At 42.8% G+C, this 27,858-nt stretch overlaps 1 pseudogene; it reads left to right on the top strand.

Moving 5' to 3' along the window:
- The first annotated feature begins 2,440 nt into the window (after positions 1-2,440).
- On the top strand, positions 2,441-15,125 carry LOC131917472 (prohibitin 1-like; annotated as a pseudogene).
- Positions 15,126-27,858: the final 12,733 nt, after the last annotated feature.

Raw genomic sequence — 27,858 nt, 5'->3', positions numbered from 1 at the left:
CAGATTCCCTGGATCTGAAGTTACAGGTGTTAACTATATGAGCTGACTAGCGTGGGTACTAGCAATCAAACTGAGGTTGTCTGAAGGACCAGCAAGTGCTCTACACCACTGAGCCATATCTCTGACTCTAAGGAAAGAACTTTTAGTGACACATTTCAGTTAGGAAATCAAGAGCCATATGAGGCCCCTGCCTTATCAGGAACTAAGGGACTGAGGAACACCTAGGTCCAGTGCCTCTTGCCTACATCTGAATGGAGTTTATCTTCTCAAGGAGTGTCGTTTGCTCTTAAAAGTAAACATAAAGGGGAAAGGCATTTGTATTAGACCTTCCTTGCTTGCTTCAGTGGTCAAAGGCCTATGGCAAATACACAAAAATAAGGGAGAGATTGTGAAGTAAAAGTCAAGGAGGAAGACCCCATCTCAACAACAACAGCAGCCAAAGACCTTCCTTTATGCAATCCCAAACTACGGGACTACAAATGAAAAAGAGTGACCTGAATAATCCATTTAAAATAAAATGCGCTCAATTAATTGTTGAATTTGTTAAAATATAAATTTGAACATCTACTTATCTTATAACATTCATATGACAGGTATTGACAACATGCCCATGAAATAAGGCTCCATTTAGTCCTTGATGACATTGAAGTAAATAATCTCCATTAAACGGAAGTCTGTATTTAGAAACCTTGTATCTTGGAGACAACACAGGTAATAAGGAGCAACTGCACACACTTCCTAGACGTCGATGTGTATTAAGAAAGACAATTCACACAGTGGCATGTACACCAAGGAAAATGGGAGGTGAAATGCAACAACACAGGGTACCCATGGAATGGAAGCTCATTCTAGAACGTTCAATCAGAGAAAGCCTGGCTGGAGCAGTGACATTTGGATGACATTTCCCATGGAAGATGGCCAGGCAAAATCAGGAGGAAGTGCTTCAGGCAGAGAAAACATCAAGCAGAGCCAGTCAGGGATGGAAAAAAGCTGGGGATTTAGAAGCAAAGAAAGAGCAGAAACCCAGGCCAATTCACGCGATGCCCGTGGGCTACAGAGAAGAGGAGTGAAGATTCCATGCTAAGGGTGACCTGATAGGCCAGGTAAATGACAGTCCCTCTATGACCTCTTGAGTCTTGCAGTTTTAGACTGTTCTTCAGACCCTCAAACCATCATAAAATCAAAACAAAACTACAGACCAAGAGAAAAGTGCAGCTCACTCTGAGTCTTTGTAACCAGGGTACCTGATTCAATTTGAGGATAGTAGCCGCTTGGAGGAAGTCGACTTCATGGGGAAATTCAAAGGGAAGTTGTAACTAGCTATACGAAATCTATTATTTTTTTTAAAAATATATTCATATACTATTCATTCATTTAATTAAAAAATTTTCAATGGTGATCCTGATGAAGCTCTGACGAAAGAGAATGACAAATTTTCCCTCAAACCCACCACATCCCATCACACATGAAAATTTTATTATCTTTGCAGTGACAGATTGATTCACTATACAGGACTTCATAATATTTGAAATTAGAAACATGACATGAAAGTTCATGAACTGATTACCATAATTACAGTTCATTTGATCTTGATTGCTTTTGTAGGGACTCCTGATTAAATCTGTCTGCCCTTGTAATTCTTGAAGCTCATTTCTCACAAATTAAGAATTTTCTTGAGATAATAATTCGTGTTTTTTCTTCTGGCCCTTCCCCTATTCCCACAGCACTTTTATATACTTAAAACAACTGTCACAAATATATATATATATAATATATATATTATATATATATATATATATATATATATATATATATATACCTAGCGTTCTGCTAATCCTCATTGGCTTTCAAAGATTTTCTGAATCTCAGAACAACTTAGGGAAGACAAGTAGTACTCATTCTACTCTACTGGTGAGGACACCAAGAAGCGGTGAGGAGAAAAAGGCAAAGGGAACTTCTACCCAATGCCAAAGCCACAGACACAAAGAGACAAAGCTGTGCTGGCCATGGCTCTTAGATTCCAGCCCCCAGGAGCTGGAGGACAGACCTGTTCATTTCCTGTGGTGCTTTCTTACAGCTGTTCTAACAATGGACAGTTACATGCTGCATACGGATATGTCAATCAAGAACAGACTGCATAACAGAAAAGTGGTCTCCTTAGACTGTAGTGGGGCTGAAAAAAAAACAAACGTTTTGCTTAATAACCTGGTAGCTATCATAATGTTCGTTGTATGGTGTATCAGATGCTACACATATTTTATGTGTCTGTAGGAATGCTGCTATTAGCAAACAACTATACTATAGGTTGTATGGTAATACAGCAAACAATCCTTGATAATGAGTGACCATGTTAGTGGTTTATGTGGTTACTATATCTTAGCTACTTTTCTATTGATATAACAAAAGCAATTTATGCTGTGGGATATCTTTCTGAGAGGCCATGTGTGAAGATGTGAAAGTGAAGGATTGTGTTGGAACCCCCAGGATGTTGGAGGTGCCAGAGCTGCGGGATGTCTGTCAGAAAGAGCTGCACAAAGGGAACAGAACCAGGCCAAAAGAAAGATGTCTGTTAGAGTCAGCAAAAGTGAAAGGGTGGTGCCACGTAAGACTTTTGACATCAGACATAAAGTTAGAGAATTTGAAGTTTACCCTACTAGGTTTGGGTCTTGCTTTGGTCCAGTATTTCCTCACTATGTCCTCATTCCTCCCTTTGGAATGGTATTGTACATTCTGTGCATTGTATGTTGGAAGTATGTAATTTACTGAGTCTCAGAAGAGACTGGACTTTTAAATGGTGTTGGGACTGTGACAGACTATAGGGACTTTTGAAATTGGACTAAATCTATTTTGCATTCTGATACGACCACAGGCTTCTGGGAGCCAGGGAGTAGAATGTGGTGGTTTACATGAGAATGGCCCTCATAGGCTCATATATTTGAATGTTTGGTCCCCAGTTGATGGAACTCTTTGGGAGGGATTAGGTGTGGCCTTGTTGTCACTGGGGTGGGGCAGGCTTCTGGGTTTAAGAAAGCCCACATCATTCTCAGTTAGCTCTCTTTGCTCATGTTGGTATCTCAAGATGTAAGTTCTCAGATCCTGCTCCAGTGCCTTGCCTGCCTGCCTGCCTTCCTGCTCCCATGATCCCTGCCATGATGGTCATGAACTCATCCTCTGGAACTGTAAGCCCCCAATAAACTCTGTCTTTAAATTGCTGTGGTATTTTGAAAGAAAATGCCCCCCAAAAGGAGTGGCACTATTAAGAGGTATGGCCTTGTTGGAGGAAGTGTGTCACTGTGGGGGAGGCCTTTGAGGTCTCTTTTCTCAAGCTTTACTCAGTATGAGAATCAGTTGACTTCCTGTTGCCACTGAGTCACGATGTAGGACTCTCAGCTACAGCACCACATCTGCCTCCATGCTGCCATGCTCCTCATCCTGATGATAATGAACTGAAACTATAAGCAAGCCACCTCAGTTAAATGTTTTTATTTATAAGAGTTGCCACGGTCATGGTGTCGCTTCACAGCAATTAAAAAACCTTAACTAAGACAGTTGGCTTTGGTCATGGTATCTACACAGCAATAGAACAATAACCAAGATACCTACCCGTCATTTACTTGGGTTCTAGGGGTCTGAGCTCCTCTGGTCCTTTTATTTGTGCAGTGAGTCAACTTATTTGTCAACTGCTTTGCCATCTCCCCTGGTGCCAAATGATAAATGCCAGCTGGTCAAGGGCAAAGTAAGGTCTCCCAGCTCCTCAGAAGGGAAGCTCCTCTCTTCCTCTCCTGGCCATCTGTTCAGTGGATGGTGTCTTTAAGGAGACTTGGAGGGAATGCTGCATTTTAATGTGCACTTCTAGCTATGGAACAGAAAAAAACTACTTTTTCATCCACATTTGTTCTTCTTAAAGTAAACTTATCTTCAGCATCCTCCCATATCTAACTGACTACATTTCTTGGTCACATCATTTTCTGTTGTGCTGAATGATCTTACATTGTTATACTCATTATGGCCCTAGGAGCAATAGGCACAAACCATGTGCATACTGTACATATATACAATATGTATGTCATACACCCTGCTTGTATCACAAGGCTATATCATATGGCTTCCTGTGGGTACACTAAATGATTTTATAAAACAAATCACCTACTGATTTTTTTCTCTGTTTGCTTCATCAGTAAGAGACACGCAGCTGTATTCAGCTTTAAGTGTGTCCATTTCCTTCTAAGTCTCACAATTCTGTGGAAAAGAAGAGTGTTGTGTAATATACACCAAACCCTTAGTGTGTTAGAAAAGTGAGAGAGGTCAAGTCTACTACGAGACTTACGAGATCTTTCTATGGGGAGATCCGGTAAATATGAGATGTGCTTTCTTTCTTCTGTTCCTACACATTGCCTGAGGAGTGAGACTCACCTCTCAGTAAAGCATGTCTTTCCCTCCTCCTGTATAGTCTGCCCACAAAAGACCACGGCATTATTCAAGTGGACTGTCTCCTGTGGATTTATGGAATAATAGATAGCCAGGCTATTCATTTCTTTATGAAAGACCTTGGTACAGGTGAGGGGTAATCTCAGAGAAAATGAAGATTGAATGAATGCTTCTCTTGTGTTGATTTGACTATCCTGTACGGTTTTGCGTTTATTTTTGTATCCAGAATCAGAGCCACTGCAGCTATGCAGCTCTCAACGTGCAGAAGTTAGACTTCAGATTTCCAAAAGCACAGGAAGTCAGTCCGTCAAATGAGAGCTATTGAATGAGAAGTGAAAAAGAGAAAATGAAGCTTTGGAGAATGCTGAAGCCACCCACACTGTAAGGAGTCAAAAAAAAAAAAAAGCATCCCCAGCAGCTGGGCTCAGGGTTCCACTATTCCTTCCATGTCTCCTGAAGGACAGTCTCCAATGAACAGGTGAGCATGTGGGACCAAGTGGAGCCTCCCCTCTGGGGAGCTAGGAGCCCTTACTCTGCCCTTGACCAGCTGGTATTAATCATTCCCTACCACAGGATTCAGCAAGCCATCACTTGGAGATTTAATTATCATTTCTTTACTCAATTTTCATAATGAATGATTCCAAGAGGTTAATTTTTCATTCTTGATGGAGCATATGAAGGCTACCTAGTAAGAGGCTCGGCTGCCTTTAAAAATTCCATTCATGTCTGGGTTGTGTGCAGTGAATGAACTGTGCACTCTGAGATGAATGTGTTGAGAAGCACTGGGCCTGATAATCAAGGTCTCTTTTGCATGTGCCCACATATTTGGTAATATTAATGAATCATTCTGGCTTCCCAGAATACCAGAGTGTGGTGTTTTCCAGGGCCCAGATTCTTAAACTATGGATTGCAACTGTGCATGGATTCTTGTCACTGAATGGAGGGAGTCATAGGAAAACAAACAAAAACAAAACTGTTCAACAACCAAAAACTATGTGATGAACCTGAGTTATTTCCAGAATCACTCATCCAGGTTTCAGGCCTTGGTTCTGAACATACAACTTGCACAATTACAGTGTGCATGCCACCATGCCGTGCAACGCTACAAAACATTGCCTGGATATCTTGGCTCATATTTAAGACTATTGCATGTTATGAAGTGTAGGGTACAAAGTTTTCTGCTCTTAATAAAATGTAATAGAATGAAGAAAACAAAGAATGAATACCTTCCCATACTCCTTCCTCAGTTTGTAAGTATCAAATTTAGTATACCTTTGGATTGTGTTTGAAAATCTGATTTTAAGAATTGCCATTTGAATTGTAGACTTTGCTACATTAATTTTGGTTTGTGTTTGCCTAGTTTTTTGTCTAATTGACACAAGCTAGTGTCATCTTAGAAGGAAAAAATTGCAACTGAAAAAATACTTCCATCAGATTGGCTTGTAGGCACATCTGTGGGACATTTTCTTGATTAATGATGGACATAGGAGGGGCCAGCTCTTTGTCAATGGCACCAGCCCTGGGCTGATGGTGGTCCTGGGCTGAATAAAAAAAACAATGTAAGCTGAGCAAGCCAGCAAATGATTCCCCAGGGTCTCTGCTTCAGTTCCTGCCTCTAAGTCCCTGCAATGTTTTAGGACCTTCCTTGACTTACCTTAATAATGGATTGTGACTTCAGACATGGAAGCCAAAATGTCCTCCAGCTACTTTTGTTTGTGGTGTTTACCACAACAACAGAAAGCAAACCATGGGGACTTGGGGTTAGAACAGAATTTCCAGCAAGTTTCAAAATGGCCATAAACAATCTTCTGCTGTTTTATACTACGCGATTATGTGAAGCAGAGGTCTCAGCATTGATGATAATAAAATCAAGATGTCAATAAACTCACAAAAGGAAGAAGATGCTGTGTGCCCTGCAGTATCACATATTTGGTCAAGATTTAATTCTTCTTGTAGAAATAAATAAGTATATATATTTCTCATCTACAAACTTGTTTTATTCTTTAATGAATTGCAGAAGTTATATGAATTGTTTTAAAATAAATTTCCATGTGATTTATTATCATTACACATTTGATTTGTACACCTATTTTCATATCTCTGTACTTAGAGCCACATACACAAAACACTGGGTCCAAAAAGGGGTCCAAGTGGAAAAGTTACAATGCCCGTGCTAGGGACTTTTCTACACAGAACCCAGGAGCTTCTCTTTTTTTCTGTTTGCTGTGTGTGCATGTGTATGTCTGGATGAACACGTGTGTGTGAGTGTGTGTGTGTGTGTGTGTGTGTGTGTGTGTGTGTGTGTCAGAGGGCAATCTCAAGAGTTATTCACCTTCTGTTTAAGATAGACAGGAACTCTTGCTGGCCTGGGGCTTCGCCAGGTAATTATACTAGACACTCAGCAAGCTTTTAGGGAAAGCTCTTTGCCCACTTCCCATCTCACTGTCATGGGGTTACAAGCACCTGCTACCACGTTTGGCTTTTTATGTGGGCACTGGTTGTCCGAACTTAGGTCCTCATGCTTACAACGCAAGTGATTTTCAGACTGAGCCATCTCCCCAGCTCCTGGCTTTCTAGTCAATGTTCTCAGAGTGTGCCATGGCTTCTGACAGTTCAAGATTCATCATCTCACTCTTGCATGACACCCTTAGTCTTCCAGCCTTTCTTTCTGAACTCAACAAGACCAAAATACCAGCACTAGCTTGGCACATCATACCAGCATGCCCTTGTGCTTTCTATGTTCTTTTCTCTGGCTAAGGAGTGCTTTCCTAAATTTGTTCCATCTGGTTACAACCAGCTAACTACGAATCTTCACCATGAGAAATGTTAGAAGGCTCAGCCCTACTGAGGGAGCCCCATGCCTTCCTGTTTCATCTCACACTTCTTCCTTCGAACTAGACTATTTTTTATACAGGGCAGTTCAACAAGAAGATCTAGATGTGCAGTCCGAGTGAAAGCAGGCGTGAGTGGGACCAACAGAAGGAATCGTGGATGCTGAAGTGTCTAAGTCCATTGCCAAGATTGGTCTTGTCTTAGCAATTGGAGGAGGTCTGATAAACTCCCCACTTCATGGTGTGGATTCTGGTCACCGAACTAACTGCCAACTTTGACTGACTTCAGAGTATAGGACATCATGGTAGGGGAAGGGACTCACTGTCTCATTCCTTGCTTGGGTCTAGAAACAAAGTACCTTTGACTGCTGCTCTCCATTGTGGAAGACACTAGTCATCACTGGCAGCAAAGATTTGCAGGATGTCAGCATCACACTTCACATCCTCTTCCAGCCCCTTGCCAGCCAGCTTCTGTGAATCTACACCAGCATCTGAGAGGCTGTGATGAGTGGGCACTGCTGCCCATCATCACAGAGATCCTCCAGTCAGTGGTGGCTCACTTTGATGATGGAGGACTGATGACCCAGAGATGGCTGGTCTCTGGGCAAGTGAGTGATGACCTCACTGAGCAAGTAACAGCCTTGGGTTCATCCTGACACTTCTAACTTTTGGGCAGGAGTTCACAGAAGCAGTGGAAGTCACTTAAGTGGCTGAGCCAGAAGCAAAGAGGGCTGGATTTGTGGCAGAAAAAGGCTAAGCAGCAGCAGAAGGTGGCCATCATCTCTGCCGAGGTTGATTCCAAGGCAGCCAAATCACCCACTCGCCGGCCATCTCAGGTAACAGCCTGATTAGGCAGCCTGAGCTAGAAGCACTGAGGGCAGTGGTTGCTGCGTATGCCCCAGTAAGGACGGCCCTGCCTGCACCTCTCAGGCCAAGCTGGCCAGAACCCCAGTCATTGTGGATGTGCTTTTCTTCTGCCTCACCCCAGAAATCACCGTGAAATTTCCTGTTTAGCTTTAAATGAAAAAAAAAAAAAAAATAAGTCTCTCTCTCTCTCTCTCCCTCCCTCTGTGTGTGTGAGTGTGTGTGTGTGCCAGGTATCCTGATTCTTCTCAACTTTCTTAGTAACTATAGCACCAGGTTGCCTTGCCTCTCGCACAGTGCCCAATCAAGTAGCACCTCCTCAAAACACACAGTGTGCCTTGGCTCCATGGTCTGTTCTCTAGGAGGCTCCCTATTTACAAATATACTCCAAAACACATTTATTAACGAGTGTAGTGACCTTTCTACTCACATTGAATTAACAGTCAATATTTGCAGACAAAAATTTATAACCTTAAAAGACCTACTCAAACAGAATTAACACTATTTAAACCATACAAAAATGCCCTACCACATCTTCTGTTCAATGCCCTTGACAGAAAGGACAGCCTATGCTTGAAACCTGGGGCCTATGCAGGGTCCCTTGGCTCGGCCTGGGAGGAGGGGACTGGACCTACCTGGACTGAGTCCACCAGGTTGATCTCAGTCTGTGGGGAAGGCTTTGCCCTGGAGGAGATTGGAATGGGGGGCGGGCTGGGGGGAAGGTGAGGGGGGCGGGAGGGGGTAGAACAAGGGAATCTGTGCCTGTATTAAAACTTAATTGTATTGCAAAATAAAAATTTAAAAAAAAAAAGAAAGGACAGCCTATAAGGCCAGTGAAATGACTCAGTGAGTAAAGGTGCTTGCCCAGAGTGCTTGGTGGCCTGGGTTTGATCCCTGGAACTCATATAAAGAGGGAAGGAGAAAACCACTTCCACAAAGTTGTCCTTTGACCTCCCCAAGTGCTCCATGGCAAGCATGTCCATTTGCATCATGCACAAACAGCAATAATAATGGTAATTATTTAAAGAGAAAGGACTGCCTATGAGTTGTCAGTGCCCTTGGGTTACTTACATCACTTAGGGACTGCTTTACAGTATGAAAAGATATGACAAGCAGGAGTGCTTAGGAAAGAGGAAAGATAAAATAATTAACTTGTCTCATCTGTCTTAGAACTCATAATGAGTTATCATCTCCCAGTGATGCTGGGAGTCCAACTTCTTACCCCTCTTTGATTTCAAACATTTATCCCAGCAGGATACTATTTTTGTTTTTACAAATTAATTCAGTAGTTACATCAGCTACATATGTTGACTAAGAAATAATTTGCAAAATAAATCAATTGCTTATGAAACATTACCAGCCTTGAAAATAAAGCATATATATGCAAAACTGAAATTTCATTGTGCTTAAAGCATGTCAATTAACAACAGAGTTGTGCACATGTTGCTTAATAATTAAGACTTATTTGTCCAATTTGTGAACATACTATAATACATTTTTGATAATTAGACATAAGTGGTGTTATTTGGGTTTTTTTTTTTTTTGGCTCTTTGGGTCTTTGGGGGACCTGCCACCAAGCTCCCCAATAAATCACACACAGAAGCTTATTCTTAATTATGAATGCCTGGCCTTAGCTTGGCTTAGTTTCTAGCCAGTTTTTCTTAACTTAAATTATCCTATCCACTAAATAAAATGTGGTACATATACACAATGGAATACTACTCAGCAGAGAAAAACAATGACATCAGGCAAATGGATGGATCTAGAAAAAAATCATTTTGAGTGAGGTAACCCAGACTCAGAAAGACAAACATGGTATGTACTCACTCATAGGAGGATACTAGATGTGGAACAAGGATGACTGGACTGCTACTCACAACACCAAGGAGGCTACCTGGAAAACAGGACCCCAAAAAAAGACACGGGGATAGCCCAATGACGGAGAAATGAATGAGATCTACATGAACAACCTGGACGTGAGTGGGGGTAATGAAAGGCAAGGGTCGAGGGAAAGAGAACTTGGGGGAGCGGGAGAGCCCAGCTGGATCAAGAACAGAGAGGGAGAACAAGAAATAGGAGACCATGGTAAATGAAGACCACATGAGAATAGGAAGAAGCAAAGTGCTAGAGAGGCCCACAGAAATCCACAAAGATGCCCCCACAATAGACTGCTGGCAATGGTCAAGAGACAGCCCGAACTGACCTACTCTGGTGATAGGATGGCCAAACACCCTAATTGTCATGCTAGAAACCCCATCCAATGACTGAGGGAACTAGATGCAGCGATCCACGGCTAGGCCCCAGGTGGAGCCCCGGGAGTCCAATTAGCGAGAAAGAGGAAGGTTTATATGAGCGAGAATTGTTGGGACCAAGGTTGGACAAAGCACAGGGACAAATAGCCAAACAAATGGAAACACATGAACTATGAACCAATGGCTGAGGGGTCACCAGCTGGATCAGGCCCTCTGAATGGGTGAGACAGTTGATTGGCTTGATCTGTTTGGGAGGCATCCAGGCAGTGGGCCCGGGTCCTATGCTCATTGCATGAGTTGGCTGTTTGAAAACCTGGGGCTTATGCAAGGACCCTTGGCTCAGCCTGGGAGGAGGGGACTGGACCTGCCTGGACTGAGTCTACTAGGTTGATCTCAATCCTCGGGGGAGTCTGTCCTGGAGGAGATGGGGATGGGGGGGTGGGCTGGGGGCAAGGGGAGAAGGCGGGAGGGGGGAGAACAAGGGAATCCATGGCTGATATGTAGAATTAAATTATATTGTAAAATAAATTAAATTAAATTTAAAAAAATTATCCCATCCACCTTTCTTGTTCTCTTACTTCTGTAAATCTTATTCTTGCTCTGTGACTTGCTGTGGGTGGCTGGCCCCCTGGAGTCCTCCTCCTTCTCTGGCTACTTCTTCCTTTTTCACTTCTCCATCTCTTTTCTTCCCTTCACGGATTTCTCCTTCTATATATTCTCTCTGCCTGCCAGCCCCACCTATCCTTTCTCCTGCCTTGTCATTAGCCATTCAGCTCTTCATTAGACCAATCAGGTATTTTAGACAGGCAAAGTAACAACTTCACAGAGTTAAACAAATGCAACATAAACAAAAGTAACACACCTTAAAATAATAGTCTACAACACATAGGTATTATGGGACTCCCCAGATGGTCGGAACAAGCCTGTATCTTGAAACCCAGCACCATATCACCCCTTGAGAATGATCAAGGTTTTCAAGTGTGAGCCATTTCTTCACTGGCCTGAGAAAATCACTGACCACATTATGTCAACTGTGGGAAGTTGGAGATTGCTTTGCTGTTCTGTGAAAGGCTTTCATATTAATGTTAACACATTTGCATGTGAGCAGGCTGCACTGAGAACTGATAATATTTCAATAGCTGTGATTTCTTCCTTACAAGTTGACCATGGCAACACATTCACACCTCATCTAGTTCCACAGCTGGAGTGTGGGAGTTCAATTCATTTCAAGTCTCCTGGGTTCAGCTCTTGCTCTATTTTTGCAGTTATAAACGTATGTTTCTAAAGGTACCTTCACCAGCTACACAAATGATCACATTCCCCTGGGAATACCCCAACCCATATCTGTGCATTTATTGCATTCTCTTGTGACTTTAAGTCTTGGAAGGTAAAAGAATAAAGGCACTTGTTAGAAGAGTTTTTCATCTTTTAAAAGACATACCAGTTAATCAAAGGCTCTTCAGCAATATAAACCTTTGCCCCGCTTATTTCATTTAATGGATTATGCTCCATAAATGTGCAGGATATGGACAAAAGAAATCTTAGAGCAGTTTCCTGCTTTTCAGGAATAACCTTACTGACAATGACATCCATTCCCCCACTTTCCTATGTTTTTCTCGTTATCATAATGTCTAATTTTATAACATTTTATCATCATATTCTTTGGGTTGATATTGATTTGGCCTTTACCAGATACTCTAAATCATCTTGGATGCTTGTCTGTGTGATTAGCTTTGTGTTGTTCTTCTTCAGTGGGCTCTAAATTCCAGGCAAGCAGGGGAAAGTAGAAAAAGCCTTCTTTCTCTCCATGGACTCTGGACTGCAGGGAAAGGTGTAACTGCTGTCTTCCTGTGAGATACCCAGCACCTGGAGGACAGCAGGGGTTAGACACAAGCAGCCTAAATGGATGAACTTGTGAACACTAATCTACAATCTCACATAGTCTTCTTTCTCCCTGTATACTTTCTCCTTTGCAAACCCCACGAAGACAGAACTTGCTTGACTTTAAACAATTATAGTTCTGTGATAGCCTTCAAATTAACACCCGCCCTTTTTTGGTGGTAATGGATAGATACGCACTTTTATTTAATTTTTAAAACCTAATGTGTGTGTATGTGAGTGTGTGTGTGTATGTGTGTGTGTGTGTGTGTGTGTGTGTGTGTGTGTGTGTAGTATGAATGCATGAATGTGGAGGTCAGAAGGCAGCCTCATGTGTCAGTCTTCATCTTCCACCTTGTTTGAGACCAGGCCCTTGTTCATCACTATATACTACCAGGTAGCTTGAGATCCTCCAGTATCCACTTTCTATCTCACCATAGGAGTGCTCAGACTACACTCCTGGTTTTATCTCAGTTCTGAGTATCCACACTCAGATCTTCTGAGTATTCACACTGTAGGGCAGCATTTGGCCCACTGAGCCATCTCCTCAGACCTCACTTGACCTTTCATCTCTGTCCTAAGCCACTCTTTCTGATCTAGGCCACATATGGCTGATGTAGTGTTGCAGTGGATGATGCTGTAACAGCAGCTCCCTGCATGATTCACAACCCTTCTCTCCCCCAGGAAAATCTGCATCCAGCCTCAATACAACCATCCTTCACAGCTAAGATTAGAATTATTTTCAACCCAATTTCACTTGCTTGGGATCAATCTTGCAGGCTATTACATCTGACTCTGATCCCAGCTAACAGTGCATTCAAAGGGCCATCAGAGATGCTGACAGTGTCATATACATTACAGTAAGCCCTTGATAGCAGGCATTAATGCTTCCTATGATGAGGAATGTGTTCCAAAGATAAAAACAGGCAGGCGAGCAGGCCTCGGCCCAATCAACTTCGTTTCACACGTGTACGGCAGCTGATGTGTCCGCAATGAGATGAGACAATGATCTTGTTGGCAAACTCCTTATAACTTTTTCAAATAACAAATACCTAATTAGTTGATAATGTGGCTTTAGTGCGCGCAACTAAGTAGAAGAAAGGAAGTACAAATATTATCTGATTCCCAACAAGCTCCCTTGGAAAGCTCGCCCTTTAAGAAGGCAAATAGGAGAAGTGTGCACACAACAGAAACCAGCAGATCTTTTGTTCTAAAAGAGTTGGGAAAGAGTTAAGCAGGACGGTCTGGCCCTTACTATTTTTTCCCCTTCACAGCTAAGAAGAAATCGTAGGTTGTTACAGACTGTGGAACCACAGCAGCTGCTTGCTGCTCCACCATGGTAAGCCTCCTGCTCATTAGCTGCTGCATTTCACACAAAGGCAAGCCCTACTTAGGACAGCAAGCCTGGAATAGCTCTGATAGTCACCTGTGACTCTAAGGTAGAGCGGAGCAGAGATGCAGTCAGGGCCAAGGTCAGAAACACCTTGGCGTGCGGCGGCGGCGGAATCGACTCCTGCTTTGGGCAAACAAAAGGAAGAGAGCACTATCTGTGATGCCATCAGATTTCTAGAAATTGGCCCCTATCACAAACCGGGATATAGAGGAAGCGTGCTGGGAAGACAAGAGCAGTCACGCATACGTAGAATGTGTCTTGAATGCTGATCTTTATGAGAATTCAGAGAAAGAATAATTGGATAGGAAGGGATGGGAAAGACCCGGGGAGAGGAAAGAATTGCTTCTGAGGGGACTTCAGTCCTGACACAAGGAAGCAGGTGCACACTGAGGTAGTACTGGGATCCCAGACAACGATTCCTATACCAATGCTGTAGAAACTTTTCCTACGATAAGCCAGCAGAGGAGAAGACAGACTTGCAGGGGAGCATGCTTTTAGTCGATTTTACTCTAGAATGTGTATGCCTGTGGTGTGTTTATCTGATTCTAAGTATCTGTTGCACACCCCCTTGTTAAGTCAAAGCAACTATATGCAGAAGCCACCGGGTACAGGCAGCCCCCTTCCATGTGTGAGATGCCTGTTTTTATCGGCAAATGAGTCCTATGCTAGCTGTATGTGTCCAACAGGAGAGGCGCTGTGGCATCTGAATGGGGCATTATCTTGCTTTATGGCTGTGCTCCCTAATAACAGAAAGAAGTCTCTGGGCCGTAATTAATAGCCGTCCTTAAAGGTCTCTTAACTCCCCACCATCTCCAAGGAGTTTGCTTTCCATTAAATAGTCGAGAACTAGCTTACTTTACATTATTAAAGTGCTGCAAGGGAGAGTTTCCAAATTATTCCTAAGCTAATTATTAAAAAATGATTACTCAAAAAGCTTTCCCCGCTTTAAATTGTACCTTTAAATGCCTTGCAGCAACTATGAAGATAAGACCATAGCCCATAGGAAAAAAAAAATCTCTGCTTGTGATGTAGCCAGTTCCATTAAGTCAATCTCCAGTGTATTCTAAAATGTGCTTTCATTACGAGTTATGGGACTAGATACCATGGGGAATGATATGCAAATCAGCAATATCAAACACGCCAGTTAAGATGAGCCAAGCTCACCTAATGAAGGGGATATAGCCACTATAAAGCTATGTTTTGCTTTTCTTAAAAGGTTAATTAGACTGCCTAATTATCCCAGGCTGGGAGCATGTTATTCTCTTAAGTATAATTAACTTAGAGAGGCTTCCCCGACAAGCAAAAACAAGTAAATAGAAAAACTCAAATTCAAAGCGGTTAACTTCCACTGAAATCCAAAGGATGGGTTGCCATTCCTGTAAATGAAAACAATAATAAACCTGAATCACACGCAAGTGCACACACAATGATGCAGTAAACCTCACCTTGTGCTTGTCCGTTTGTGATTTCAGCTACTGAGATTCAACCCTGGTCTAACTAGAGAACTCCAAAGGTGGGTTAGGGAAATGGCTCAGTGGTTCAAGTGTTTGTTGTGCAAGAATAAGGACCTGAGGTCGTATTCTCAGAGCCCAGTCCAAGTGAGATGCAGTAGCTCACATCCGTCAGTCCAGCACTCCACACAACAAAAGCAGGGAATTCTTCAGAAGTTGTAGGCAAAGCCAGCCAGGCATGCACAGGAGGAAAGCAAGAGCCTGTCTCGGACAGAGTGGGTGGGGAGGACTGACTCCTGATCTAACCTCCGTGTGCATCACATGGCATCCGCACACCCACACTCATACACATGAACGCACACGCTCGCATGTACCTGTGCACACACATACACACACAGGTGCATTTTAAAACAAAAGAAAATTCCAGGAATATGTGTTTCAAAATCATGTGCTACATTCTTATAATGATCTCATTTAATTATTTTGATAAGGTTGTTGTTGTTAATCTCCTGTCATAATTAATTTATAAATTAAACTAAGTGTGTACATTTGGAAGAAAACTTTATGTAGATAGGGAGCTATATTACATGAGATTTCAGATTTCAGCGGTCCACAAGGCAGCTTGGAACCTGCCTCCACTAAGGAAACAGGGCTATTTCAGTTGTTAAATGGTAGCCATCCTATAATTTCAAATCTATGTAAATATTCTCTTCAAGAAGTGAAACTATTTGTAGAGAAGATATAATTATTGTACAGTCATTGCCTTTGTAAGTAATCTGTCCCCTTTTCTGTGGGATAGTTCTCCCTCTAGGGAGTTACAGCTCTGCCACCTTCTCACTCAATCTCACCTCCCTTACTTCCTTACAGACAGTGTTACTGAGACAAGACCCCAGTAAACATTTTCAGACTACCAGGAGAAAGTCTCTTTCCTAGGGAGGCCATCATATGGATTGCTACCAGGATCAGCCCTAGGGGAAAAAAATTTAATGGGATTTTGGAGTTCTACCTCTCGATGGCTGGCAGACAGTGAGGATCACATTGGTGATAGCATGAAAGAAGTGTGTTCTATATACTCCCTGTATACTATAGTGAGTGATGCAAAAACTTTCCCTGGTGTGAACTGCCCTAGGCGAGGGTAGAAGGAAGTGGGTTGGTGAGTATATTGCCACAGTTCCTTGAAGGCTGCTAAAGAAACAGCGATCAGAAGAAGAACAATGAAATGTATGACTTTTCTATTTCTGAATCTGAGAAAAACAAGGCAAAGCTGATGATGATTAGTTACTAATTTATAGCCAAGCATGGGAGCCAAAGAGCCTCTTGGCAGCATACAAAGAAATTCTCATCTGCTGTAGCCAGAGGCCAGGAAAACCTGAGGATCTGCCCTAGAATTAATTATGATTATAGTGGAGCTCCAGAAGTTGCAAATGAACTCTGGAAAATTTATTAAAACTAAATTCTGGATGCCTACTGGGAAAGAGTAAGACCCTGAGATTTAGACTGTGGGTACCTCAGAGGAAGACGACGGCAGTGGCCAGTGGCTTGTCTATTTGGTTAGTAGTTTCCAGGGACAAGGAAATCTATGGAAGAGCCATACAAATAAATCTGCTGGTTAGACACAAACTGTGGGGATCTCTGTATTGCATGCTGACGCTCAACAGAGGCACATACCATGGAAGACATAAAATGATCGAGCAGACAGAATGACAGCTACCTAAAGACAGCTAGTTGGTCATTGTTGAGTTTTCTCATTGTTGTGATCCAAAACCTGACGAGAAACAACTGAATTGTGAACCTTTTGGCTCATAATTCAAAATGATACAGCCTGTCATGAAGGAACCACATAGCTGCTATGAGCTTGAGGCAGCTGGTCGTGTTGCCTGTGCAGTTAAGAAGTGGAGTGCACACAGGAACCAAGACCCAGCTATCAAACCTCAAGGCCCATTTCCAGTGGTTCACGTCCTCTAGCAGTGTTCCACCTCCTAAAGCCTGTATAACCTTCCACAACAACACCATAAGTTAGGGACCAAATATTCAAAGACATGAACCTCTGGAGAACACACAGTAAGTCATTAACCACCCAAGAACAGGCATAACAGCTGCAAGATAGAAACTGATGAAGCAGGAACAGAGGCTACACACAAGCCCAAATCATGGTCTCCAACTCAATGATGCTCTTCTAACTACTGTTGCTGATGAATCTGTGGTTACAGAAACTACAGCTGAACTCCCCAAACAGCACCATCATCCAGGGCCTCCAATCAGTTTTCAGTAGTAAGGTACTGACACTGCATCTCATTTATCCTAGAAGATGCAGCAATCCACATTAACTGGGATTGACTTGAATTCTGTGTATTGGAAGACATCCAGTATCAACATCTGGCCTCTACATGCAGGCACACACACACATGTGGATACACATCCATACACACATATGTGTGAACATGCACATACACATGGTAGGGGAGGGAGAGAGCTCTTACTGCTAGCCTGTCACTTCGAGTTCATTGGGCCAAGAGAACAGAAAGGCAAAAGAAGTTCCTGTGTTGGCTTGGATTCTTGGTTCTGATCTTTTTCTCATTTGGGATGGGAGTTTAGGAGACCATAACTGAATCATAATCAGGAGTGGATGCTATGTCCTTTATATTTTTTATCCTAATAGAACCTGGATGCAAAATATGATAAGATGAAATAAATGAATGAGAGGGGCGAGAATCTATTGTCTTCCTGATATCAGTTTCGATCCATAGAAAACCTGAGTGCTATTGTTACTGTGTGCAAGTAAGAGAAAATTTTGTGGATACCTGGGTGGCACTAAGGAGCATTAGAAGGCCTTCCTTCCCAATTTTGACAGTAAGTGGGCAAGAAAAACATCCATGGCCTGGGAAGGCCATAGTGACGATGGTTTTGATCACTCAGAGATTAGTCTGAGTCACTCATAGGGTAAACTATGCCAGAGAGGTGCTGTCAGAGGTGAAGGGTGTCACAGTGGGTAGTACAGAAGGGAGGTGAGAAGCACTCCTTGTAGCCCAATAACAAACACAGGGTGAGACAGTTGTAATTTGTCCCTCTAACCTTCTCCTTGGAAACTTTCCCACAAAGAGACCACCAGAGTTGTACATGGGCTGCTGCTTCAGATGGACTGAACTGATTGCAGCGAATGGTCCAAGCAGCAACCCAAATACTCCAGTTCAAACTGAATCCCGTAGTCCCCTGGCTACTGAGATGGGTGTTCTATTGACAGCTTAGGTATAAATTCTCCCAGAATTGCTTCCGGTTAACCAGAGCTTGATCAAGCGTGAGTCTTCTCCATCTCAAGGGCAGCCTTGACCCAACCACTGATGGCAATGGGATTACAAACACTTACCACTGAAGGATCACCCCAACTTCACAGCCACCACCCACTACCGTAGGGCAATACACATAGAGAACACAGTTCTCATATTTATACCAGTTAATTTATACTAGTTAATGTGGTAGAGCTTTGCAAAGTAATGGCTGCCCGTAGTATGGATGGTTTATCATAAAATACATTTTCTTTTCCTTTTTCATTAATGAAAGCATCTATCACTTGATTCATGCCTTTAAGTGGGTGTTCATGTCCTGTGAAGAAATGTTTATAAGATATGCAAATACAAAGCAGGAACAGTGTATGTTCCTGGAAGGAGTTCATGTAGAGACCTCATCAATATCAATTTGTATCTATGCAAGACATTTGCAGTTATAGAAAGAAGAAAGAAGAGGGAGAGGGCTAAGGAGGAGGATGGAGCATGGCTATAGAGCAGTTGTGTAATACCTTAGGTGAGAGAGAGAGAGAGAGAGAGAGAGAGAGAGAGAGAGAGAGAGAGAGAGAGAGAGAGAGAGAAAGGGAAGGAGAAAGGAAGGAGGGAAAATAGGGGAGGAAAGAAAGAAGGAGGGAAGGGGGTACAAGGAAGAAAACAAGAAGGTATTTGAGAAAAAATGGGAATTGAGGAGAGGATACATCAAGAGTCGAAATTTACAGATGCTACTTGTTTTGTCCACCTGCCCCAAGCCAGGATCATCTGGGAAGAGGAACTCTCAACTAAGAAAATGCCTCCATCAGATTGGCCTGTGGGCAGGTCTGTGGGGCGTTTTTGATTAATGTTTGATGTGGGAGGACCCAGCACACTGTGGGCCATGCAACACCTGGGCAAGTGGTCCAGGGTGGTATACAAAAGCAGGCGGAGCAAGCCCTGGAGAGTGAGCTAGTAAGCAGAGTTCCTGCATGGCCTCTGCTTCAGTTCCTGCCTCTAGAGGCTTTGCATTCCTGTCCTGACTTCCCTGCATGATGGACTGCAAACCATAAGGTTAAACAAACCCTTGCCTCCCCAAGTTACTTTTGGTCATGGGGTTTATCGCAGCAATAGAAAGCAAAATAGGCGTAAAAGGAATGTCTTCAAAGATCTAATCTAATTCTCTACCAATTTATCCTATTGAGTATCCTGTCACAGGGCACCCTGTGCTCGACCCTCACCAGTCCTTGGATCCCTGGAAAGTTACATGAATAAATATTGAAGTTAATTCTTATACCCACGCTTCTCTATCATCAACCTGTAATAACAAGTGTGTGGCTCCTGCCTTGGACTGTTGAGAGCTACACTCTAAATATAAATCCTCACTGGTTAAGCATGGCTGCTCAATGATTACCAATGGGACGCTGGCTGTGGATCTTGACATGCCTGCAAAGATTTGAGTGTTAAGATGCTCAACAAGCCTAAGGAAAGGCTTAGAGATGGCTTTCCAAATTTGAAGGAAAAGTCTTATTAGACTTTGTGTCCCCTCTCCTGCAGAAGGACCTACAAGATTCCATGGCAGAAGGTATGGGTGTTGATGTTCCCAGGCCAGGAAACACTGGCTCTGTTCCTTTCCATCTTCTAATGAGTCAGGACAGTGCCATTCAGAGCATCCCTATGGCCTCTCATGTGGCCTTGGAAACATCCCAGTTTTCTAGGATTGATGTTACCACCCTCCCTGCCTCCATCCCTCAGCAAAGTACCACTTTTCAATACTGAGAAACTGTCTCTATGTGGAGTAGCTTACCCTCTGCTCCTCCTCCTTTAGAGACTAGTCCTCCAGCACTAATTACTTATCTCAGTAAACTAGGCACATGAATCGGAGAAGCTGAAGTGATCATTTCTGCAGCCAGAGGTCAGGCGCTGCTCAACACCAACATGACACAGGCATTCTCGGACAAGAGCAATTTGCTTCCCACACTTATCAGGGACACAAACAGAGTCGTCACACTGCAGCAAGTCACCTCTTATATCTTTCTTTAAGAATCTACCCCCAAGTGAGGAAAAGCCCTCACACAAACTAGACCCAGCCTTGCAGTCCACCAGTGGCTTTGAAACATGGGCATGCATCAGAATGCACTAGCAAGTCCCTTATACCCAAACCATGGACTCCTCCTGAGTTCTTGATTCAGAAACTTGGGGCAAGTCCTAAGGATTTGCTTTTCTACTGAGCTTCACAGCATATAACCCAACCAAAGGGCTCACCACTGACTCTGTTTAGATGAGGATTTACAAGTCCCTATCTGGATTATATTTAGGATCCAAAGTTATCTCTTAGGGATTTTGGTTTAAATATACCATAACAACAAAATCAACATGAACAAAGGTACAGGAGAGAAAGTGGGGGAGGGAGCAGAGTGTGATGCTGGCTTTCTGGTCACATCCCTGATCTACAACAAGCCAGTGGGCCAGATTCAAAAAGATCACTATGGCAAGGGCACTTCAATTAACATGTGTACCAGTTGACGTGGTTGCCAGAATATTTTGGGGTTCTGTAATCTTATCACCCAGGCATTGACATTCCGGCCAGCAAAAGGCTTTTGATTGTTTTCATCTACTCTGAAAACAAAATGCTGGGTCAGATGAGAATTCAATCGATTTGTGAACAGTGTTTACCTCCTTCCCTTGTCATCTCACAGTCAGCCAATTGATTGCATTAAAGATTAATTAATGGGGAAGCTTGGGCACTAACTGCCAAGGAGAAGGATCTTCCATAATTAAAAGTGCAGCAGCAGCTGGGCGGTGGTGGCGCACGCCTTTAATCCCAGCACTCGGGAGGCAGAGCCAGGTGGATCTCTGTGAGTTCGAGGCCAGCCTGGACTACCAAGTGAGTCCCAGGAAAGGCGCAAAGCTACACAGGGAAACCCTGTCTCAAAAAACCGAAAAAAAAAATATATTAAAAAGTGCAGCAGCAACTTTGGTCCTGGGTACCCGGTCCTTTGGAAAGAAGATGGAAACGCTTTTTAAAAAGCATCCAGGGAGGCTGAAGCTGCAGCCACTGGGCAGCATCTATCAGAGTGGACTTGGGTGACAAGAGGGTAGCTCTCCTTGTCAGGGAAGTCACAGGAGTTCTGGGAGTGCCTTTGATTCAGGTAGAGCAGCAGCAGCAGATATAAATCAGCTCCATTCCGGAACCTTTCCTGCACTGTCCATCACATCTCACTCCCTTCAATAGCTTCTCAGGCTAAAGCCATCCTTTGGGAGCTGAAGTTGCTCATTTTCCTTTCAAAAAAAAGCAAAGATGAGCCAAATTTATAAAGATAATGCATTATAAAGATAAAAAAACAAAAATCATTCCTGAGATGAGGAGAAGGGCCTAGGAAGAGCAGAATGCTCCCCCACCGCTGCAAATAGCCCACCCTGGACTTCAGTCCACAGCCCACTATCCTCTGTCTGCATTCTACCCCTGAAATACTTCCAATGGCCTTGAGAAGTGACTTGCCTTTTTCCAACAGATGAGAAAACTGAGCCTAAGCAAAATGACTTACCTGAAGTTCTCTTGTGAGCAAATAAAGGACTAGTATTCTGCATCTAAGATGTTTACTTTTTTGAACATATTTCCTAAGTCCCACCCATGCAAGGCCATTTAAGCTACAATATATTTACAGGGCTTGGCAATTATTTGATGTGTGTAGGTAAATGAGGCATTTGGAACCAGCCTATCAGCTGAAGAACTGTTCAAAACCATCGATGGGAAATCCATTATTGATCTTTTCACTAAACAATAAGGCTGAATGCAGATAGGAATGAGACAGGATGCCTGCCAGGAAACATAACTCATCTATAGGATCCACAGGGCAACTGATTGATCTATTGGCCTCTGCCTGCATGAGGCTCCATACTAGAGATAAAGAATGAGCAAAAGGGTGATACAGATCAGTGGTACAGGATTTGTTAAGCATGTACAAGGATCGAGATTGAATACTCACTGCCAAAAAGAAATAAAACAGCAAGAGTAAGCAAAAATAGCCCGACCTTTGCCTCTGGTAAGCTAGACTATGGAGAAAGACATGCTCTAATCAAATAGCTGCACAGCTTGTGGTGATCACAACAGGCCTACAAAAGAGGGGCACTTGGAACTGTCACATCCGCCTCAACCAGCAAGGAAGACGCAACACCAGGCTCTTCTCCAAGCAGTTTATTCAGGAACCTTGAACAATCTTCTGACCCTGGGGAAAGCCATCTTCTTCTTCTCTCTCACTCTCACACTCGCACTCACACTCACTCTCACTCTCACTCTCACTCTCACTCTCACTCTCACTCACTCTCTCTCTCTCCTCTCTCAGGAAAGCCAGCCCATGCCCTTTATAGCCACTGGGCAATCAACCCCGTAGTGCCACGTGGACAATGCCGATAGGGTCAGACATACGCAAGCAAGCCAGATTAGGTCCAGGTGCGCAGAAGCAAGCCAGATCCTAGCCTTAGCCAAATAAGGAGCACCTGCCATTGGGAAGGCAGAAGCCGGATGTCGGTGCCATCCTTGCGGCGCGGCCGTGCACGGCTCTCTACAGTTCCCCCTTTATTGTTTTAAGCAGCAGGTAAGAGCAGAGGTCTAATCTCTGCCAAAATACAAGTTGGACATTGTACTGGTGTTAGTCCAGGTGTCATCCACCCAGAGAACACTTGACCTGTCCGATACCCTTTTTTGCAGAGGTGGGAATTAGGGCATCAACCCACATGCAATTAGACTTGCTCTTCTTGGGTTTTGCAATACAGCTAGACCCAAGTGCAATGCACTAGCCTCGCATCCTGCGCGATTAAGCTTTTAATGTGGCCAGCCAGGCCTGGGGAGACTGTCCAGCCTCTATGGCTGTAAAGGCTTGGATAATCGTGGCTGCATTGCGCTGCTGAGAAACCCTTAAACGAACAATGCACCACAGGCACATCAGGGAGACAAGTACCAGTAGGCCTGCCAGGGCACCTAATCGCGCCCACTCCTTTAAAAAGGTGATAGAATTTCACAGCCAAGACATCATTTCTGCAGCGGAGGCCAGGAGCACATGGGTGGAGTTGACCACAATGATCTCATTGCGCAAGATCTGAGTCAGGTTATCAAACTCCACCGACCGGGTTCCACTCATGAGTCGATCTTTAGCTGCACCCGCTGGCACGCTTGTCATAATCAGGGCTATCAGGATCAGGCACATCAGCTTCCGGGGTGTCATCACGTCTCTCCATCTGAGGGGCCCGTCGTACCAATCGTTCAGGTACCTAGATAGGGTCTAGCCGGTCCTGTGGGAAAACACAAACAAAACCTCCCGCCTTGCTCCTGATTCTCCACTGCCCCATATATTTGCAGGCCCTGAGGCCGAGGGCCCCAGTTAATAAAGCATATAGTTTTATCTCATTTTAAGTTTAAAAAGTTCAAACAAGAAATAAATTCTGGTATCAGGCTTTCACTTCCAAATATGAAGAGATGTTTTACAACCAAAACTTTCTGCAGTTAATTTTTGTTCAAACAAGCGTCTCTGAATTTTTATTCTCAAGCCAGAGACCTTTTTAGGTACAGTAGTATTCTAAACCGCACCGTTTTTGATGTTAGCTCAGGTTTTTCTGTGTTGTGTTGATTTTCCACAGATCTCAGCTGCGGATGCCTTGTTGTGCTGGTTCTGGTGTCCGCCATTCTTAGTGGCTTTTGGAGCTTTTGAAAACCGCTCAGACTGCCTGCTTTGCAGTCTTCTAGGACACTAACTTCTGTGTGTCTCAGGTTCTTTCACTACATACATTAAGCTTAGATTCACAATCAACATTTACGTCTTTTCACAAACTCACATATAACATGTGCTTAAGCCTAAACTCACACTCAACATTTACACATTTTTACAAACTCACATATAACATATTAACATCTACTTATTTATACTCTTTAATGAAACTATAGAACTAATTTAGCAAATATATTTCTTATTACTCCTTATATACTTCTTATATTTCTTATTTAAACTTACATTTACAACTAACATCTTTACTTCTTACAAGCTTATTACTACATGTCTTCAGACTACCTTAGATACTTCTTGCAAGCTTATATTCTTAAAGGAACTCTATGGATCTATCTTACAAACTTATATAGGGCTACCATTAGCATATATTTAACTCAGCAAACACCTAAAGATTTCTTAACACAGATTTAACAAGACAGAATTTCTACAAGTTCACATATCTTATTTTCATCCCGGACAGATTCCTCTAGAGACTTGATGACCTTAAAATCCAAAGGTTCATGGTATCTCTGTTGAGTCTGGGCATTGAGAAACACTGAGCGAGCTAGCTGCATTTCAGTTCTAACCTGTCTCCAAACCTCCGGGTTACTCTTCTTAATCTTTAATTTCTTTGAAAGGAGCAGCTCGTTAAGAGCCAGGAAAATTGGGTGCGAAGAAGTTGTGCCCATGATACTAGCAGCACTTTTGCCTTCACCTGCTTTCACTTTCTTTAATTTTCCCATGCGCTTTTATTGCGGCTCTACATTTCCTTTTAATTTTCCTGTCTGCTTTTGTCACGGCTCTACATTTCCTTTTAATTTTCCTGTCTGCTTTTGTCGTGGCTCTACGTTTCCTTTTAATTTTCTTGTCCGCTTTTGTCACGGCTCTACGTTTTCCCACTTTTGTCACGGATCCCCACCTTACCTGGGGACTTACCAGTGCACTGCCCTGACTGCGAAGAGTTTTGAGCCTTAAAGGTTCCCATATGGGCCACCACCTGTTGCGTCCGCCTCGACCAGCAAGGAAGACGCAACTCCAGGCTCTTCTCCAAGCAGTTTATTCAGGAACCTTGAACAATCTTCTGACCCCGGGGAAAGCCAGCCCATGCCCTTTATAGCCACTGGGCAATCAACCCCGTAGTGCCACATGGACAATGCCGATAGGGTCAGACATACGCAAGCAAGCCAGATTAGGTCCAGGTGCGCAGAAGCAAGCCAGATCCTAGGCTTAGCCAAATAAGGAGCACCTGCCATCGGGAAGGCAGAAGCCGGATGCCGGTGCCATCCTTGCGGTGCGGCCATGCACAGCTCTCTACATGCAACCATAAGCACTGACCATAAAATGTCTTTGATACTTCAGTTGAGTCAAGAAGTTTTAGAGTAACTGACCATTAAACTAAGAACAAGAAAATGAAAAATAAATTGGGTTTTTTTAAAAAATGAGGGTTGATAGGACAGATATGCAAAGACCCAGCGGCAAAAATCAGAAGACAAGTTGTAGGAGGGAAGGTGTGGAGTCCAAGGAACTGAGACGAAGCTGTATAGTCTAAAGAGAAGGGAGGCTGGGTCAGACTATAGTAGTTCTATGGGGTTCTTTGAGCATGGAGAACCTAGTGAACATTTTAAGCAAAGGCGTAATGAGAAGATGCATTAGTCAACATTTTTTTGCATAACAATCTCAAAACCTCAATGTTTCAAAAATGAAATGTTGCTTTTCGTGTTTCCATGTCTCCAGGTTAATTGTGGTTCATCTTGTATGATATGTTGAACTACTTGTATTGGGTCTAGAAATGCTACTTGAGTCACAAATCACATAGAGGAGTCCAACTTTAATAGAGAGGACACGAAAAATTTGGGATAATGGTTCCAACTCCCATAGATGGGTAAGATGATCAATGTACAAACTGAAAAGCTGTACTTTGTCGACGGGATAAAGAAACTACTATCAGGGCCTAAGGCAGACAGCCATTACCCCAGTGGTGCTGAGATATCCATAACTGATAATGTGGGATAAAAAAAAAATTGCTGAGCAAGCAGAGGTCATAAAAAACTTGGTCATATGGAATGATATAACTTCAAAGTAACTAGCTACCTAAATAATAAAGTCACATAATAGACAGCTTACAGATTAGTAAAGTGACCATAAGTGTCAATTCTAACCAAGGACTGTCTTGAGAACAATAGGAAACAAAAGGAACGTGAGTCACCTTGTAATCTCCATGATCACTACAAGGTGCTTGCTCTTTGGATATTCTGAGCTTTGTCATGTGGGTACCTTCAAGATGCACAATGCTATAGCTGAAATGTGTGGTATATGAGGCTAATACAAATTGCCTAGATACTGTTGCTCAAAAATATTCTTCACTGAAAAGCTTTTTTAAAAAATTAACAAGGAACCTACACAATCACAAAGGACAAATGGCATTAATTCAAGCATGGGAGATGACATTTGTTTTGGACCGTGAAGGACCAGTGGATGTATTTGGTAAGACAAGATAAAGAATATTTTTTTGGTTCAGGAAAATGCCTCAGCAAATGAAAACGAAGACAACATTATTGATGTAAGAAATGTTATATTATGCCTGGGGAACAGTGAATAGTGTTTCCTGAATTTCATAGCAATTTTTCCATCTGGAAGAATAAATTAATGCTGAATTTACAGTAAATTTATTAGCATATCATAGAATTTTGTTTAGTGTGGACAATTTGTTTCAATAAGGTAAATATTTATGAAGTTGTAGTTCACTGTAGATAAAAGATAAGCACTACTCTAATATTCAATATAAGAATACAGTGCTGATTAAAAAGGCCATTGGATGCATTACTTGCTAACACTCAGTCTAATTATCAAGGTTACTGAGCCAGCAAAAGATAGCCTCATCAGTGAAATCCTAGAATTGGAAATGGCTTAGAACGCATAAGTGCCGTGCTGGAAAGAGCAGAGTAAACACATCCATTTGGATCAACTGATAACAGCGTCTTTCTCACACAGTCAAATGTTACAGTTGCCATATTTAACTCTCCAGTCAAATTCATGATATGAGTTGGCAGTGGGTCATGAAGAGATAGGCAGCCTGATTCTGTGCCTTGACAAATAGGAATGTTCCAAGGATGCTGACCTCAGCAAGGAGAGAAGAAGGTAAGATAATCTTGCACCATAGGTTCAATATGTGAGAAACAAATGCAAAACTTAGTGATTCTGATGAGCTGATGCTGAGAGGTAAAAGAGTAGGTACTAGACACTAAGAAGAAGAAAGAATTGAGATAACCAGTGTAAAGGTAAAATAATATATACAATTTAAGGCCTGGGAGATGGCTCATTAAGTAAGATTTCTTGCTGGGACTGGAAAATGGCTCAGTGGTTTAGAGTACTTGTTGACTGAGCAGAGGACTTGGCACCCACATAGTGGGTCACAACCGTCCATAACTAAGTTACAAGGGACTCCAATACTCTCTTCTGACCTCCATGGGAATCAGTCATGCACATAGCGCACTTACATACATGCAAGTAAAACATGCAGACACATGCAATAAATGTAAAAAAAAAAAAAAAATGTTAAAAAGAAAAAGAAAAGTACAAGCTTTGCCAGAATAAGAACATGAGTTCAAATCCCCAGCACTCACAGAAAAAAAGCTGTGTAACTTTCTGTGGACCTATAGTTCCAGTGACGGGGAGTGTGGAGACAGGAGGATGACTGGGACTTGCTAGTCACTGGCCTCGCTCCAGAGAGACCCTGTTTCAATGGATT

Source organism: Peromyscus eremicus, chromosome 1 (assembly GCF_949786415.1).
Source record: "Peromyscus eremicus chromosome 1, PerEre_H2_v1, whole genome shotgun sequence".
NCBI classification, from domain to species: domain Eukaryota; kingdom Metazoa; phylum Chordata; class Mammalia; order Rodentia; family Cricetidae; genus Peromyscus; species Peromyscus eremicus.
The sequence above is the reverse complement of the archived record's forward strand: the minus strand, read 5'-3'. Positions and strand labels throughout refer to the sequence as shown.